This window comes from Colossoma macropomum, unplaced genomic scaffold (assembly GCF_904425465.1).
Source record: "Colossoma macropomum unplaced genomic scaffold, Colossoma_macropomum, whole genome shotgun sequence".
Taxonomy (NCBI): domain Eukaryota; kingdom Metazoa; phylum Chordata; class Actinopteri; order Characiformes; family Serrasalmidae; genus Colossoma; species Colossoma macropomum.
Window position 1 is genome coordinate 40141966 of NW_023494787.1, and position 18451 is coordinate 40160416.

At 38.2% G+C, this 18451-nt stretch overlaps 1 protein-coding gene across 5 annotated transcripts in view; it reads right to left on the bottom strand.

Moving 5' to 3' along the window:
* si:dkey-211g8.8 (uncharacterized protein LOC108004533 homolog) overlaps window positions 1-15097 on the bottom strand; it is a 29426-nt gene extending 14329 nt beyond the window's left edge. For 4 of the 5 annotated variants that reach the window (XM_036567345.1, XM_036567346.1, XM_036567342.1 and 1 more), the window contains exon 1: window positions 14850-15097. The gene's annotated coding sequence lies outside the window, so the exon portion shown is untranslated. Of the gene's footprint in view, window positions 1-8956; window positions 8990-14849 lie in introns of those variants that run through there. The other variant, XM_036567344.1, reaches the window with a different exon arrangement.
* Between the last annotated feature and the right edge of the window lie 3354 nt (window positions 15098-18451).

An 18451-nucleotide genomic window follows, 5' to 3' on the forward strand; every position in this document is an offset into this window, starting at 1 on the left:
TATACTAAGCATAAAGTGCAAAAGCTTTTTTCCCAATTCTGAATTAACTCCATGCACTGCAAGAGATAATCTAAAGTGGTAAAGAAGGTCATGTGAGCCCTGCACACTGACTACCAATGGGCTTAAGTAATTTTGCAGCTGCCCAAGAAGTACTTTATAAACGCAAATAATTTGATGCTTATAACATCTGTTAGATTGTGAAGTCCATTGAACATTATAATAAAGATCACAATGGTGAGTAGAATAGCCATCTCCAGTTATGTATCTATTTGCATAAAACAAGTCCAAATAGCATAAAGTGGAGTGAGTAGTATTCACATAAATAATATCCCCATAATCAAAATCTAAAACAGCCTGAACAATCCTTTGTTCATTCTTATGAAAAACATGATCTGTTAATTTTTTTGATTATGCCTTGAACATGTTTGCTAAATGAAAATGTATTATTCAACCTATTCAAGCTATTTATATTCTAAAACAACTTCAATTACTGTCCATGACATGGTATTAATATGCATATCTATACAAGAGACTATATGAAACCTAGAAAAGATGATAAACTTGGTCTTTGAGTCATTAAGAACTGATTTAAGGTTCCCTAGTGAATGTTGGATGATTTTGAAAGTTGAAAGTAGATTTATTACCGCTAAGTTTACAGAGGAAGCAGTAGTACAGAGGACAGATCAGCATGTAGATGTATCTTACCATCATCCAAATGGTCTCCAATATTACTTATGTATAAAGGAGATAATAAAGGACCTAAAATAGAATTCTGTGGTAGTAATTTCTAAAAAAAATGAGTCCTGAAATCACCCACAGCAACACACTAAGTTCTGTGTAAAAGACAGCTATCAAATAATTTACATGCTTTTTCATCCAGAATTTTTCTCACAGTTTCTCCAATGGCAAGCAATGATCTACAGTATCAAATGTTTCAGAAAGATCAATAAATAAAGCAACAGAGTTAAGTCTACAGTCCAAAGAAGATAGGATGCGATTTCAAGAATTTAGTGGGTGAAGAAGCACTGTTTTTAAGACTGTCCAGATAATAGGCTGACTTCTTGACCAGGTACAAACACTTACTCCTAATCTGTCTGAACCTGACCTGATCTGAGGGTAATTAGGAAGCATGAGCTTTAGACCAAGCAACATTTCTTTCCTTTTGGACAGCTGACAACTCTGTAGAGAACCAGGGGTTTGTCCTGGCTTAATGTAATGTAACGGAATTAATGTAATAAATAAAGTAGGGTTCTATAAATGCAATAAAAGTACACATATCATCATTTTCCTGCTGACTGCTGTGCTGTACAATGGATGTGACCACCTGATGGTAAGGCAGTAGTACATGTAGTACATGTACATGTAACTGAGCTAATGCACTAGTGCTGACCCTAGTGCTAACTATGAGCTAGTGCATTAGCTATGAGCTAATATATTAGCACCAAGCTAATATGCTAGGCAGGTGCTTTAAGATTACACAGGAAGCACAGCTTTCTCTAAAATTTCATCTTAAAATGGCACTGAAATGGCTGACAATGCATCTGTATTACTCATCACATAGTGCAATTTAGGATTTTAGTGAATCCAAATGGTGAAACATCTACTCTGTCACTTGATTATTTAACAACCTTTGTTTAATTAGATATTATGGTCTGCGTGAAGGTGTTTGTGGAAGCACATCCCATAGGACTCTATTTAAGCACATCCCAGAGAACCCTAATGAAGCACATCCCAGAGAACCCTACTGAAGCACATCCCATAGGACTCTATTTAAGCACATCCAAGAGAACGCTACTGAAGCACATCCCGGAGGACTCTACTGAAGCACATCCCAGAGAACGCTACTGAAGCACATCCCGGGGGACTCTACTGAAGCACATCCCAGAGAACGCTACTGAAGCACATCCCAGAGAACCATACTAAAGCACATCCCAGAGAACGCTACTGAAGCACATCCCGGAGGACTCTACTGAAGCACATCCCAGAGAACGCTACTGAAGCACATCCCGGAGGACTCTACTGAAGCACATCCCAGAGAACGCTACTGAAGCACTATGGTCTTCCTACCTGATTTTTGGAGTAATATTGTGCTGCTATTGGACTGTCTAACATTTTGGATTGTTGCTTATACCCTCTGGATCGCTGGACGTTTCCACCAACACAGCCTCGTCCTTGCCGTTTCTAGAAGCCTTCTCTCCCATTGCCCTCCCCGGCGCACTCTGCTACTCGGCCTGTTTGGTAAGTGAGTATCCCCTCCCTTGGCAGGCGCTGTCCGAAGGCTCTGTTGTATTGTGGACGTAGGGCCAGTGAGGTTGGCAATTCGGCCAGGTGGCTGATGTTCTGTTTTGGAATACTTGCTTTGAATCTCCCAGTCATGGTACTTGAGTATACATCAACAGGCTTACGTAGCTGGAACTGCCATTTATGCCTCGATTCGGAGATTTACAATTACTGTAAATCACTTGGAATAGCTAGGCGCCCTCGCTACGTACATCGCTCAAGTAGGATCTACCAGAGATTCCACTACACCGCTTCCTCAGCGTCGGCAATACCGTCCATGTGGTCATCTACACTGCGCAACCCTCTCCCTGCACAGCGTGGATGCTGTGATAGGGATTCTACTCTTCTGTGACCGTTGTGCAAAGTCGACCGCTGTCAGGAAACAGATACGAATCGTGAGAACACTAGTAGCATGGCCTTACTAAACTGCCGCTTGTTGTCAGGAAAATCGTTGCTTCTTCGGCAAAAGATGCTTGAAAATAACTTTGACGCGTTATTTCTCACTGAAACGTGGCAGACACCAAATGACTTCTTACACTCACTGGCTTCTCCCGGCTTTAACTACCTATCTATGCCTCAACTCAAAGGTAGAGGTGGGGGTTTAGCAGTTATATTCCGTAATAATCTAAACTTTCTTGTGATGGACTCCTACAGAGGATCTTCTTTTGAACATCTTGTATGTAAATTACCTGGTCCTTTTCCATTACTTGCCGTGCTAATCTATCGTCCTCCTCCAATGCAGACTAGTTTTCTATCGGATTTATCTGAACTGCTTACTGAAGTATGTGCTCTGTTGTCTACTGTTATATTACTTGGTGACTTTAATGTACATATTGACAAGGCCTCGACTATGTCAACTGATTTTATGTCAGTGCTCGACTGCTTTGGATTCACACAGCATGTAAACTTTCCCACACATGAGCATGGTCATACGCTGGACTTAATCTGTACAACTGGACTTGATAATATTGCTGTTCGGGGCACCCATATTGGTATATCTGACCATCATTTTATTGAATTCAGCTTTAATTTTCATTTCCATAGGTGCTCTAAGAAAACCATGGTGACTTACAGAAATCTGAAATCTCTTGATCCTTTAACTTTTTCTGCTTCACTTCATACTTCACCACTCTCTGACATCTCTTCCCTGTCCTGTCCTGATGAGATTCTCTCTGTATATAATGATTCCATCTTGCACACTCTAGATGCTCTTGCACCCCTTGAACAAAGGCTTGTGCCATCCTCCCACTCTTCTCCATGGTTTACCATTGAGCTTAGGGCTATGAAAGCCACTGGCAGACATCTTGAGCAGCTTTATAGGAAAACTGGCCTTACTGTATATTCTTTAGCCTATGCAGATCATGTGTCTAGATACAGAGATGCTTTAAATTGGGCACATTCCTCTTATCCATCTTTGGTGATCCACCGTAGCTCACCCATTTCAACATTTTTGACAAACTACTGCAGCCCCCAGTGGTAGCTTCTAGTGGTTCAGTTAAATTATGCAATGAATTTGCTCACTTTTTTAGAATAAAATTGACTCAATCTGCCATTCCCTTACTTCTGTCTTTCAGCCCACCCTTGATTTCTTCTCCCCCAATATTGCCCAGCCATTCTCATGTTTTACTCCTGTCATATCTGTTTCTGTAGTAGAGCTGATTAAAAAATCCAATCCAACTCATTGTCAGTAAGATCCTGCTCCAACCTCCTTTATTAAGGAATGTGTGACAGAGCTAGCCATTCCTATCTCACACCTTATTAAAAGATGTTTTGCAACCTGTTGTGTCCCTACAGATCTCAAAACCACTGTTGTTACCCCTGTCCTGAAAAAGCCAGGTCTAGACTTGCCTGACTTAAATAATTACAGACCAATTTCTAATCTCCCATTCACTGCTAAGCTGTTGGAAAGAGTAGTTGCTACACAGTTGCAGTCCCACCTGGAAGCAAATAATTTATACGAGCCTTTTCAATCTGGTTTCCATCCCTTGCATAGTACAGAGACTGCAAAACTTAGAGTTACTAATGATCTTCTATATGTAGCTGATTCAGGAGCTCTTAGTATGTTGATACTTCTTGATCTTAGCTCTGCCTTTGATACCATATCTCATGATCTATTACTCTCTCGTATGTGCAGCATTGGTATTACTGGATCTGCCCTTTCCTGGTTTTCCTCATATCTCAGAGACAGACGTCAATATATAGCTATTCAGAATAATAAATCCTCTATATTGTCTGTGACTAAGGGTGTTCCACAGGGCTCAGTTTTAGGTCCATTGCTCTTCACCATTTACATGCTGCCACTTGGGCAAATAATACTCCTTCATGGTTTAAGTTTTCATTGTTATGCAGACGACACTCAGATCTATGTTAGCGTTAGCCCTGCTCAGAGTACACCACCACCTGCTCTATCTGACTGTATCCATGACATAAAGTCATGGATGAGTTTTAACTTATTAAAACTGAATGCTAGCAAAACTGAGTTGCTTTTAATTGGCTCAAAGTCACTGATATCTAGCTCATCTGTCCTTGGCATCAATATTGATGGGACTCTAGTAACACCTTCTCCCCACGTCCGCAACCTCTAAGTTATTTTTGATCCTACACTTTTTCTTTTGACATCCACATCAATTCCGTTGTTAAGACAGCATTTTTCCATCTTCGCAATATTTCTCGGACCATTTCTCAGCCAAGCCGATGTAGAAACACTTGTGCATGCATTAGTGACGTCACGGCTGGACTACTGCAGTGTTCTTTTTTCTGGCCTCCCTGTCAAAACACTCACTAGGTTACAGTATGTTCAAAATGCCGCTGCTAGGATCGTCACCTTTTCAAAAAAGAATGACCACATCACCCCTGTTCTTCAGAGTCTTCACTGGTTGCCCATTACATTCCGCATTCAGTACAAAGTTCTCCTTATAACAAATAAAGCTCTGCACAGTCTGGCTCCTCAATACTTGGCAGAGCTGCTTCATCTATATGTCCCATCCCGTACCTTGAGATCACAAAATCTAGGCCTACTTCATGTTCCTAGATTTAAATTGGCTTCTATGGGTGGTCGATCATTTAATGTAGTAGTTCCCAAGTTAGTTCCCACAGTCTATACGGGATGCAACCTCTCTGTCTTCATTTAAATCTATATTAAAGACATACTTCTTTTCACTGTGTTATTGTTGTTCCGTTTATACTTGAATGTTTACCTGTTTTGTCCTTTTGTTTAATGTGTTGATGCTCTTTGATTGTAAAGCGTCCTTGAGCATGGGAAAGGCGCTATATAAATCAAAGTGATGATGATGATGAAGCACATTCCGGAGAACTCTACTGAAGCACATCCCAGAGAACCCTAATGAAGCACATCCCAGAGAACCCTACTGAAGCACATCCCGGAGAACCCTACTGAAGCACATCCCAGAGAACCCTAATGAAGCACATCCCAGAGGACCCTACTGAAGCACATCCCAGAGAACCCTACTGAAGCACATCCCGGAGAACCCTACTGAAGCACATCCCAGAGAACCCTACTGAAGCACATCCCAGAGAACCCTACTGAAGCACATCTCAGAGAACACTACTGAAGCACATCCCGGAGAACCCTACTGAAGCACATCCCGGAGAACGCTACTGAGGCACATCCCAGACAACCCTACTGAAGCACATCTCAGAGAACCCTACTGAAGCACATCCCAGAGAACCCTACTGAAGCACATCTCAGAGAACCCTACTGAAGCACATCCCAGAGAACCCTACTGAAGCACATCCCATAGGACTCTGTTTAAGCACATCCAAGAGAACGCTACTGAAGCACATCCCAGAGAACCCTAATGAAGCACATCCCAGAGAACTCTACTGAAGCTCATCCCAGAGAACGCTACTGAAGCACATCCTGGAGGACTCTACTGAAGCACATCCCAGTACCTAATCTATAAGCTGTGTATTTGAATAACTTATCTCTGACCTGCAGCTTATCTAAGAAAGAGGACAAAGATCAATTGTAAAAGAGGAGATAGATAAATTGTAAAAGATCTGCGCTTAATACACTATGAAGAAACAGATCTTCTGTGTGCCAACTTGACCAAATAACTGTTTTTGATACATTGTCTAACCATTGCTACTCTAAAAGTTGATGATGAACATACATTTTGGGGCCATAAGAAAAAAAAAACAACCACCTGGGGGAGCAAGGCCCCAGACCCCCTTAGTAAAGGCTTAGCCCCCTAGCCATGAATCTCTAGAGATGCTTCTGATAAGACGTTAACAGAACGTAAAACACAAGATTACTCTTCTGTAACTTAATTAGTTCAGTGTACTCACAATCTGAAGGCAACCAGGTTACTTAAAACATTGAATTATAGTTTTATAGTATATTGTCTGGTCTTTGTTCTGTGACTTTTTATATGTACTGAATGAGTCAGTTTAATATAAGTGTGTAGTCTGTGTATTAGGATATTTCAAATAATCTTGATCAGGAATGACAACAGGGATGTGGGTACGGAAATGAAAACAGTAAAACCAGAAATACTAGAACATAAGGAAACACATACTCAAAAAAATGAACCAACAGGGTTGACAAACCCACAAACTGAAAATATGTCAAGATTAAATACATAAACTATTGTGTATAAAAAAGTATAATAGTACTAATATCATTAATGATGCTGTCTTGCTTGTAAACATTTACACCAGATAAAGCCTGTGTATAAATGCCATGGCTTAAGTTTCTCTTTCTACAGAAATGGATAGTCAGCAAAGAGGAAACAGAAGTGAAACTAGTTAAAGATATAAGTGAATCCTGATTTAATGTTAAGTTCATGTAATTAACACATTTTATTGTGTACAGCATTACAGCCAACAAGGAGCGATCGCTGCATTGACCTATATGTGGTTACTGGACACTGTATACTGAGCATTTTCTCCACAGGTATTCCAGCTCTGTAGAAGCAGGAACATCACCACATTCACTTTTAGGATTTTCTAAAGAACACAGTCTTTCTATTGGTTGGTCATTTATTAGAAGGTTTTCTTTAAAATACTGTCATAAACAAAAACAAACATAGCAGCTGATCAGACATGACAGCCGCCTCCAAGACAGAAGAAGCACTAAAGAAACTCTGGGCTTACAAAGCTTTATTCACAAAGCTTCTTAGAGTACGAGAGCTGATCTAGGATCAGATTCATATGTTATTTACTATGACTTCACTGATAAGAACAGTTCCCAGATCAGCACTCCTACTCTGAGAAGCTTAATGAATAAGGGCCAGTGTTTCTAAATGATCCTGCTTTTATTTCAGGAATGTTTTTGTATATATGTTCTTCTAGAATGTCCCTCTTGTTAAAGGTAAAAACAGAAATAGTAGATAGTATTTGTCCACACATAGATTTTGAGATGAAGTTTAATCCAGTAGTAAATTATGCTTTGATTAGTATGATAGACCTCATTAGTGTAATAAATGCCTCACAAAACCACTATTGTTAAAGAGTTTTGTTTATTTTGTTAAAAGTAGAATCACATGTTCATTTAGGAGTGACAGCAGATGATAAACATTGATCAACAACATAACAGATCCAAAATATAACTATGTCAATATTAAATACTAACTGAGTTGTCTTTATTAGTTTACATAAAAAGGACAAAAGAAATGAAAGTGCATTTCTATAAATGAACACCATTTATTTCGCTCCAGACAGAATTCCATTCCAAAATAAAACTCAAATAAACTGCACTGAAATGTTTCAATTTGGTTTTATCAACAGCCAAACTTTATGTTGAGGTAACAAAATCTGTGTATATTCACTCTACTATATTTGAGTATGAATGTGTGGCATAATTGAATTACATTCATTTATTATTTGAGTGCAGAAATAAGAAAACATGGATTTGAATTTCTAATAACTCATGTTAGGCTTTGTAAAGGGATTTTGTAAATGATTCTAATAGGGACTAATTTTATATAGACACTGATGGGGGCGCTAGAGCTGAAGCAGAAGGTTCTAGAACAGCTAGGGCGGAGCCCAAACAGATCTGGCATGTACAGACTGATTTATGAATCTGTACAATGTAACAATGAATGATTACAACCAAATTTAACATGATAAAAACCATCACAGTAGTATTAAAATTGATAACAGATATTAAAGTGTACTTTAATGAGTGCATGTCTTTTGTGAATCACACCTACTACTGCTTTTGTTTCGCAATCGTGTAAAATGAGAAAGCTTTTAAACATGCTTAGATGATCTAAAACAGTAAACCTTGGTACACGTTAAGATCATTTTTTAACAGTGCCATTACTACTACTGCTAATAATACTAATAATGATAATAATAATAATAATAATAATAATAATAATGGTATAATATACCTTAATAAACAAGACCAAAACCTTTCAAAAGTTCAGTTTTCTTGCAGAATGACAACTAGAAGACATATTCCTGTAGAACATTCATAACTACTCATTACGCTAACTTCAAGAATTATTCATCCATACGTGCCAGTAAAGGAATTCTGTTCTTAAAATAACTACTGCTTAAAGTGGCATTAATCTCAGAACTACATTCTGAATTGATTGTCTTGTGCACATAAATAACACACTCCTCTACCACAGTTAATAATTAGTTATTAATTTTATAACTAAATAAAACACTATATTGGATGAGAAAGCATTTGTTTGAAGGCACTCACCGACTATTCGTTGGAAAAAGGAAGTGCTTTTCTGTGTGTCATCTTATATACAGGTCTGATCATGTGATCTCCCTCTCTCTTTCTCCCTCTCTCTCTCTCTTATTTGTGTGTGTGTGTGTGTTTGTGTGTGTCTGTGTGTAAGAGTGCATTTGTATGTGTGTTATAAAGTATAATAATACTATAATAATACTAATATCATTAATGATACTGTCTTGCTTGTAAACATTTACACCAGACAAAGCCTTGCCAAAGCTTTGTGGATAAATGCCATGGCTTAAGTTTCTCTTTCTGCAAAAATGGACAGTCAGTAAAGAGGAAACAAAAGCGAAACTAGTTAAAGATATAAGTGAATCGTGATTTAATGCTAAGTTCATGTAATTAACACATTTTAGTGTGTACAACATTACAGCCAACAAAGAGTGATAGCTGCATTGACCTACATGCGGTTATTGGGCACTGTGTGTCCTCAGGTATTCCAGCGCTGTACAAGCATCACCACATTCACTTGTTTCATTATGTGTTTCTAAAGAACACAGTCTTTCTATTGGTTGGTCATTTATAAGAAAGTTTTCTTTATAATCTTGTCATAAACAACAAACATGGCAGCTGGTGAGACATGCCAGTCGCCTCTGCCTCTTATTTTGCTAAAAGTGGAATCTTATGTTTGTTTAGAAGTGACAATATATAACGCTGGGAAAAATATTGTTTTTTATGTGTAATATGTATATTATTTGACTGTCTAGTATATTGGATGTTTTTTATGCACATGAAATCAGCAAGATTTTGAAAAAAGAACATATTTAATATCAACAGTATAACAGAACCAAACAAAAAACTTGAACATTTCCTGTATTTACTGTAAGTTTCTGAAAACTTTTAGACAGAAGTGCTTTGTTTTTAATAACCCCCTTGAACTCCACTCTTGGAGAGTCAGGAACATGTGATGTTCCTTAGCTTTGATTCTATTAACTCTACTTTGAAGAAAAAAATTGGAGATCAGATCAGACGTGTCTGAATCGAGGGGAGGACTCGACTCTAATTACCCTCTTTTCATTCTGTATTTATCACAGAGGTTCACATACTTCTTGCATCAGTGACCTTCACTGTTTAAACCATATGCTTATTGTAGGTATGGCCATGCAAATCATTGCATATGCTTTGTGTTGAAAATATAATTTAATATTTAGGAGTCATTCATGCAGAAGCCCAGGCAGTTCCATAAGTTCAGAAATTTTTTTTCATGCAACTGTAAACACAGGAAAGTTATGTAGCTATTAAGGTGACACTGTGATTATTTTTAAAGGCATGGCCATGAATTGACATTTTGCGGCCAAAAATGAAGTTTCTTTTGGCCATAAATTAATATATTGAGGCCATGAGTGAAGTTTTGGCATGTATATATATATATATATATATATATATATATATATATATATATATATATATAATACATTTTGATATAATTAATATGTATTAGTAATGAAGATGTGAATATAGATTAATATATTAATTGTGACCTTCAGACTTCTCAATATATTAATGCGTGCCCATGGGAGACTTAACTTGTGGCCTCAATATAATAATTCGTGACCATGGGAGACTTAACTTATGGCCTCAATATATTAATTCGTGTCCATGGGAGACTTAACTTATGGCCTCATTATAATAATTCATGCCCATGGGAGACTTAACTCATGGCCTCATCATAATAATTCGTGCCCATGGGAGACTTAACCTGTGGCCTCAATATAATAATTCGTGCCCATGGGAGACTTAACTCATGGCCTCATCATAATAATTCGTGCCCATGGGAGACTTAACCCGTGGCCTCAATATATTAATTCGTGCCCATGGGAGACTTAACCTGTGGCCTCAATATAATAATTCGTGCCCATGGGAGACTTAACCTGTGGCCTCAATATAATAATTTGTGCCCATGGGAGACTTAACCTGTGGCCTCAATATAATAATTCGTGCCCATGGGAGGCTTAACCTGTGGCCTCAATATAATAATTCGTGCCCATGGGAGGCTTAACATGTGGCCTCAATATATTAATTTGTGCCCAGGGGAGACTTAACTTGTGGCCTCAACATATTCATTTGTGGCCACGAGAAACTTAACTCATGACTTCAATGTATTCATTTATTAATTAATTTAATTTAAAAAATAATCACCTTGTCATCGTAGGGGAAATACAAATATGTTCATATTTCAAAAACTTTTACATTTTATTCACTTAAGTCCAAAGGTCCAGTATACTGGACAGTGAATATTATACCCCAATGAGACAAAACATTATGACCATCTGCCTAATATGACGTTGGTCCTCTGTGACCCCCTGAGGCATGAACTCTACAAGCCCTCTGAAGGTGCTCTGTGAGCAGCACTGATCAGACTTGTTCCAGCACATCCCACAGATGCTCGACCGGATTGAGATCTAGGGAATGTGGAAGCCAGGAGCAACACCTTGAACTCTTTGTCATGTTCTTAAAACCATTCCTAAGCAATAAGTGCAGAGTGCATTATCCTACTGAAATAAGCCACTGCCATCCGGAATACCATTACTATGAAGGGTGTATCTAATCCACAACAATATTTAGGTAGGTGGCATGTGTCAAAGTGATGGCCACATGAATGCCCAGACTCAGGGTTTCCCAGCAGAATTTTGGCCTGACATTGCTCTAAAGTCCAGCTTCGATGCGTGCATGCCCATTGTAGGCACTTTTGACAGCGGACAGCATACCCTTAGAACCATTCAGATTAAAACCTGATGATGTTACACATTCAGTTAAACCATTAGAATCCTTTACAATGTAATATCAACCCATCAGGAAAACACTAAATACCATTACTGATGATTATGTGCCACCAGAGATCACCAGAAACTTTTAATGGTTTCTATAATTTTTCTCAGCAGGGTGGTCTGCTCCTACACAGTCCCATACACAGCAGGGTGTTAAAAATTTTAAATTTCTATGACGTGTCACAAAAGTTCAGACCAGACGGGTAGCATTCGATTACTTCACACATAGGCGAGCCTTAGATGCCCAACCTTAGGGACAAACCTTGGTTCATGGTTTGTCCCTCCTTGGACCACTGTCAGTAGAAACTCACCACTACTGACCAGGAGCACCCCACAAGCCTTGCTGTTTCGAAGATGCTCTGATCCAGTTGTCTGGACATAACAATTTAGCCCTTTTCGGTCACTCATATATATATATGCATGAATAAAGGCTCTAAAGGCTCTAAGACTGAAACACATGGAAACAAGGGATCACTGTGGAATGATCTTGTACTTTGAATATGCAAAAGTCATGTGCACACCATATCAAAGACAAAAGAGTCTTTTGAGACCCTTTATCAGCAATAATTATAAAAAGAGGCCGTTCTTAAACTCTGGCTGGTCATTATTTGTGTTCTGTCCACTAAAAGATCTATACTGGCTCATAACGCTTCATATTTGTTTGTCCTTGTACTTGGACACCAAGTGTTACAGAGTCAGTTTTGTTAAGAGGTTATTTAGAGCCAATTAAAAGGCGTTAAGTTTTATGACTATTTAACATGAGAAAGTAATGTGTCATCCAGAGTTTAATTTTAGATAAACAAGATTCCAGTTGTCTGAGAGGTGGATTTTTAACGGATTTGGTCCTAAGATATATCTGGGTGTCATCTGTGTAACAATGAAAGTCCAATTTAAAACAAAGTATGATCTGTCCGAGTTTAGCACTCGGACTCTTTTACTCTGGAGCCATGCTGTTGTACTACGTGCAGTATGTGGTCTTTCACAGAGTGGTGAACCCTTCCCCAACTTTACTTCTGAAAGACTCAGCCTTTCTGGGATGTTCTTTTATATCCAATCATGTGGCTGACCTGTTGCCAAGTACGATGTTCCATCAGGTGTTTTTTTTGTATTACACAACTTTACCAGTCTTTTGTTGCCCCTGTCCCAACTCTTTTGAAACATGTTATTGGCTGCTACATTGATTTTGTACTATTTTCAATTAGGATTTAAATGATTTGCACATCATTCTGTTTTTATTTACATTTTGCTGTGTTTTAGTGACACTAAAACTAGACTCATTTTGAGCTCAGCAGCAATAAACAGAGGCTGTTCTAAAAACTCATTTGTGTTCTTTCTGCTAAAGGGTCTATGGCTCATAATGGCTGTGTGTGAAACGTAAGAAACGCTGCTTGCTCAGGAGGTTTTCTGAGAAAGGTAGGGACCAGGTCATGTCCGAACTGACAGTGTATGTAAAATGAGGTTCCTCTGTTTGGCCGTTTTTTAAAGGCAGTGTAGATGTATTCTTCACTGCCTTACAAATCCCACAATCTGATAGATCAGTGCCGATGCGATAGGGAAAACTGTAGGGGAGAGTAACTGGTTTGTGCACAAATACAGTACTTTTTATTTTGGTTTGTGAGTTCAGATCATGCCTTCAACATGTAGTGGTAGTATGAGGAAAGACAGAATGAGGGAGTTGGGAAAACTCTGAGAACTTGGGCTGCAGTTCTGGGCGGCTTCTGCCCGTAGCTAGAAGGCCAGACCCCCCCCATATCTGTGGTAGGACTGAAGAACAGGGAGGAGATGGTGTGGCGGTGGGGATTGCGAACACTTCGTCACGGGAACGGATGGCGAGGATGTGAATTTATAGAGCACTGGAAGAAGGAGGGGTATCAGGTGTGTTCCTCCCCTCAAACTTCAGTTATAATATAACTACCTTTATAAAAAGTTCAGAATGCAAGCCTTCTATTTTTTTTTCTGGGTAAAAGATGCTAATACATAACAACTAGCAGTGAGCTGATGTATCTTGGCAACATATCACTAATTTCAAAGCATGTCAACGTGATTTTGGTTATAAAAAGTTTAGCATGCTAGCCTTCTTAAAATATTTTTCAGGGTAAAAGTTGCTAACATCTAATGCTAACAGCTAAGGGTGAGCTGTCATATCTTGGCCTCAACGTAACGTATCACTGCCTTCAAAAAGCATCCCAAATGTGAGTCAGTTGAAGCAAAGATGATATAAAGAAGGAGTCTGGTCACTGATTGAAAAATGACGCTCAACATGGTGTCTGTTTATGGAGAAAGTCCTGCCCTTCAAGAAAAAGAGCCGATCAACTTGCTGGTTAAGCCCCGCTCATTGTGGTGATCTGTGCAAGCGCATTAGCCAGAACTACCAGATGTTTTTTGTGTGTTATTTGAGCCAAAGACTACAAACTATTTATGAAGTTCCTGTCAGATTTCATCAGTGATTTCAAATATGTTTTTAAAATGAAAACTTCAGTTTCGAGTATTTTGGTCTCTCTTCATTCAAAGAGAGGAGCCTGGCAGGATATACCTGCCTGGCAGCGTTACAAACATGGCCACAGAGTGAACAGACTTTCCTATAAGGACTTTGGCTGCAGGTACCTTTTATCACAACTCTTCCTTCTATGGCACCGACTGAGACAGCTGTTCTCAGTTTCGGACACAGCCAGTGTGCTTGATATTCGTTTGTACTTGACCTCGTTTACGCTCTCCGGTTATGCTGTAGTTTGTAGACGCTCCCTGAACTCTCAGCGGTTACTGCAGTGCACAGAAATCAACGAGCTTAAAAGTTGAAAAAGTTGAAAAAGCTGTTTATTTTACACAAACATTAAGTGTAAGCTGACTGCCTCAGTTATAAATAATAAATCATTCACACATATTATCATTCTGCACCATCACTGAAGATTCACTTACGAGGAAACGAAACTAACCGCTGCTCAGGAAACTCTGCTCTCTTTTCACAGTTCACAGCTCATAGTTCATGTTAGCTCGATTTAGGATTAACATCTGGCAGGTTAACGTCAGCACAAGTTTGATTTAGTCAGTCAAGCTGCAACGATAAAGAGTATCATAAATACAGATCTTACGTCCAGACCAGTCTGCTGCTGTAGAATCTGGCGATGAGGAAAACCGGCGAAAACCAAGGAAAACCCAGGAAAATGCCTGACTCAGATATCTTCAGGAAAACCATGCAGATCTCAGTTCTGTCAGTAAAAACAAAATATGACAAAGATTTCTGTAGATCGGCTGAATGGAAGTCGGCGAACTGCTGCTGCTGCTGCTTAGATTTCTGTGCTGGGGGCAGGACCCTCATGTGACAAATCGAGGTGTCCGCTAAGCACCGCGCTGCCTTGAGGAGCTTAGGGGGCGTGGCCATGCATTTATCAAACATATTTTTGCAAAGTATGAAAATGGCCAAAAATGTATTTGTTTTATATATTTATACTTGTTTTATATATATATATATATATATTAAACACATTTATTCGTATTTGTTATTATATATTTTTTAACTGTATGTAAGAGGTATAACTAAATATACATTAGCTGAATGAATGGTACTGATTGTGTTTTGATTTGTACTTTGCATTAATTCATGTAAGTATGTGGTAAGACATTTCTCACACAAAATGTATTTTAAATAAATATTAAGTCATTAGTGTATTGATACCTACAACATTCATTTCAAAATGTATTCCGAAGAGTAAAGTGCATTAGACAGTATTCTGGCTATTTTCATACATTTTCAAATGTATTTGCTAAATATATTTACTAACATTGTTGCATGGTACATTTCTATATGTAATATTTCCCCCATTCATTAAAAAATGGATTTAGTTAATATAGCAGTAAATTCTGAAATACATTTTAGTGTTTGGAATGTATTTTGAATATATAAAAAAATAGTTTCATATATTTTTTTCTGTGTGGGTCCATCAATCTGAAGAATGAAGTATTTAAGCATGAAATGGTTCTATATAGAAATCATTGCCTTTATTAAAAACTCTTGAAGAAACATCTTATAATGGTTCTTCACCAATTTGAGTTCTTGCTTGAAACTTGACATTATGTGGAGGTTCTTACAACTTTTAAAATATTCTTCACACCCACACATCTCTTTTACAAGAACTGAAAGGTTCTGTGGCATCATACAAAGAACCCTTTTCTGACACCTGTATTTTTAATACAGAAACAGATTGTCATTAAACCACAGAAACAGGTTTAAACCCCTTTTCACAGTAACCATAAAATGCCATTTTCACCTGGTTTGAAGGCTCCTATGTTCATCCTTGAGTTCTACTTTTTCAAATTATTTCTTGTTTATTTCTCATTATTTGTCTTGCTATTTTTCTTCTTTAGCATAGCTAGAACCTCTTCTTGCAATGTGCATGAGTGGAGTTTATGATTATATATTAAAGCCTTAGTAGGAAAAGAAGTTGTTACACATGACAGTTCTTAGAAACCCTAATCTCATTATATGTATCAAAACGGTTCTGCTTTCTTCAGGTTAGTTTAGTCCTTCTTGTAAGCACATGCTTGTAAAAGATGGTCCCTCAAAGATTCTTTAGTAAAGAAAATTATTCTGTATAGTACCATGAACACACAAAGAACCCTTTGCATGATTAAAAGTTTCTTTGCATCGTAGATGACTGCAGAGTTCTATAGATGGTTCTATATAGAACCTTTATTAAAGGGTTCTATATAGCACCAAAAAGGGTTCTGCTATTGTTAAGATGTCAAGTCTGTAACAATAGAAGAGCCCTTTTTGGTGCTATATAGAACCATTCTCAAAAAGGTGCTATATAGAACCATATACAACACATTTTCCATCAATCTGAAGAACCATTTCACTAAGAACCATTTATCATGCAAAGGGTTCTTTGAGTGTTCATGGTTCTATATAGAGCCATTTTTATTAAAGAACCTTTGACGAACCATCATTTTTAAGAGTTCAGTTTAGTAGAGCCGGTCAAATCACTCGCTTATGTCATGTGAGTTGACTTGTTGGCACATAAACCATTTCAGTCTTCTTCAGTTGTCTGTGTCCTGATTGTAAACATAACTAAAGTGCTACAGCAAAACTCCCAGAAATACGACTTTAACTACTGCTACTGAGAAAAATTAGGCCTTTTCTAATGCACCTGTACCACTTATGCAAAAGACAAGAGAGGTAAGTTGACCTGACCCTGAACATTGTTCTAAACAAAGAAGTCACAGGGGGAGCTGCAGCCTATCCCAGCAGTCATTGGGTGGAAGGCAGGATACACCCTGGACAGGTCTGCAGGTTTACACATGCAGTAAAATGAATAAACGAAGATATTTTAGTGCAGTTACCCAACATCACCTAAATCTGCTCAAAAACACCATCATATATTAGTTTGAAATATCAATCAAATCTAAACATCTGTCCAGTGGACATACTTGTGTGTTTTTTTCAAATTTAGAATGAATGTGTAAAAAAAAAAAAACAAAAAACAAACTAACAAAACATCGAAATTCATGTTCTTGTACTGTTTTTATTTAAATACTGGTGAAAGTGGATTAACAAATAACTGCTTTTTATTAGCTTTTCACATACTTTTCTTAAGATTTGTGTAAAAACAGCAGGAAGCATTCAGTGATCGTCTTATTGTTAAGTAAGTTAAGTGACCCTTATTTCACCTCTGCATTTTAACCCGTCTGTGCCGTAAAACACCACATACACACACTAGTGGGCAGCAAGCACACTTGCCCAGACTAGTGGGCAGCCCAGGGAGCAACTGGGGGTTAGATGCCTTGCTCAAGGGCATTTCAGTCACATCCTGTCAGCTCAGGGGATCAAACTGGCGACCTTCCGCTCACAAGGCTGGTTCCCTAATCTCCAGCCCATGACTGCCCCATTGTGCGTATTTATTCTTACTAATTCACAAATGCCTTGTTTATATTTCTTGTTGACCACTATATAAAAAGAACTCTGACACAGCCTTAAACAGTATAAATATAGTTGTTTTATTGTATGACTGGTAGAAACCATGCCAGTGCATAGAGTGCCATGCATCTCCTTATCTGAATGGTGAAAGTGTATTGGGAGATTGCACTAGTATTAAAAAACACCTCCACTTTTCATCTTCTCTGTGTCAAACTAAAGGTGAACAATCCTTTCCCCAGAGAACATCACTGTAGTTTCAAACTAATCCATCAGGAAAACCAAGTCATTCCAAGTAAGTTTATTAGGAAGATGATGTGATCCTGGCCCTCAGTTCTTGCACGAATTAAAGTTTGATGTAGTTTCTTGGGTGTTAAATCAGTTTTCCCAACTCCAGTCTTGGACCTGCTATCCCCCAGATATTTAAGTAGTTGCTCAGACGTAAATACTTGTTTAATTCATCAGTAGTTCTGAAATTATGAAACCATTTGTAGTTATGTTAAAGAGCACAAAACACAACACATAGGCTGGTTTTGGAAAACATTCTATGTCCTCTAATTGCAAAGCTTCAAATCATTGTGCTTGGATTTACAAGTTGATTAATCTCCTCTGTCAAAGGAGAGGTCAATTGTAGCGTGGTCAAAGCCACTGGCTTACTATTATGAAGAAAACACTGTCTAACAAGGATCTGCACCATCATTAACTGCTCTTAAAGAATAAGATCTACCAACAATCAATTAAATAAGTAATCAATTCCGGTCACCTGTTTTCTTCAGCATGCAC